This window comes from Onychostruthus taczanowskii, unplaced genomic scaffold (assembly GCF_017590055.1).
Source record: "Onychostruthus taczanowskii isolate IOZ18803 unplaced genomic scaffold, ASM1759005v1 scaffold51, whole genome shotgun sequence".
Taxonomy (NCBI): Eukaryota; Metazoa; Chordata; class Aves; order Passeriformes; family Passeridae; genus Onychostruthus; species Onychostruthus taczanowskii.
Genome location: NW_024502680.1, coordinates 1174078 through 1175320, shown reverse-complemented (window position 1 = coordinate 1175320; position 1243 = coordinate 1174078).

Below are 1243 nucleotides of genomic sequence, written 5' to 3'. Positions count from 1 at the left end.
CCCGCGCTCACGGCGTCGCACCGGCCCGGCCCTCCCGCCCGCGCTTCCGCCCGCGCCACAGCGCCACAGCGGCCCCTGCCGCCGCGGAGGACCGACGGTGCTGCCGAGCCTCCGCGCGTTTTGTTATTTCCTCGTTTTATTGTTCACGGTGCTTTTCGTCACTATTAGAGTCACAGAGCCACCAAGGCTGGAAGAGACCTTTCAGATCGTCCGGTCCAACCATGGTACACTGCCACTGTACCCCTAAGCCACTAGACCACATCACCCAGCACCAGGTGTAGGTGCCTGTTGAGCACCTCCAGGGTGGGGACTCCACCACGTCCCTGGCAACCTGTCCTGATGTCTGACCTCCTGAACAGGGAAAAATATGTTTTAGTATTTAATCTGATTCTCCCGCCTCTCTTAAAGCCATTTCCTCTGGTCCCCTCACTGCAGGCATGGCAGAAGAGACTGGCCCCATCTCACTACAGCCTCCTGCCAGGGAGTTGTCCCTCCTGAGCCCCTGCAGACTAAACGGCTCCCTCAGCCACTCCTCGTCAGACAAGTGCTCTAAACCTCTCACGAGCCTTGGTGCCCTTCGCTGGACACGCTCCAGCACCTCAATGTTCTTTTTAAAGTGAGGGGCCCAAAATTGCATGCAGTACTACTTAAATTTCATTTATTGGTATTTATTCATTTATTATTTGTACTTAACATTCTTTTCATAATTTTTAACCCCCTCTGCCTGCCCTTTTGCAGACCCTTTACACCCTCTGTAGTGTCACAAAACTTCTTTTCCATGCCGGGACCCTCAGGACTCCAGTGTGGGGTTGGAACTCGGCATTGTGCCTTGGACATGGTCTGATTGTCCTGATGTATCAGGTGCTGGTGATTTACAGCCTGGAGGTTTTCTGCAGTGCCCAACGTGGCATGGAAGGACTCCAGACTGGTTTTCCTTCCCTGTACGTAATACCCATCTATTATTGGCACTGTGACAAATGCAAATTAGCCTGGATGGAGAAAAGCCCACACCTCTCCCAGCATAGATCAAGATTATATTGTCCATTAGTGAGATATAATACATTTAAAGCAGAAAATACATTTTTAATGGAATAGGTCATGAATTTCTTACAAGCCACGAGGTGAAACCTTGCCCCAGGAGGTCTGATGCAGCACCGGCACGCAGCCACGTGGGCCCTCCTTTCCCAAAATGTCCATAAGCTTCTCGTTAGCCGACAGCTTCTATCTTCAGCTTCTTCTTGAT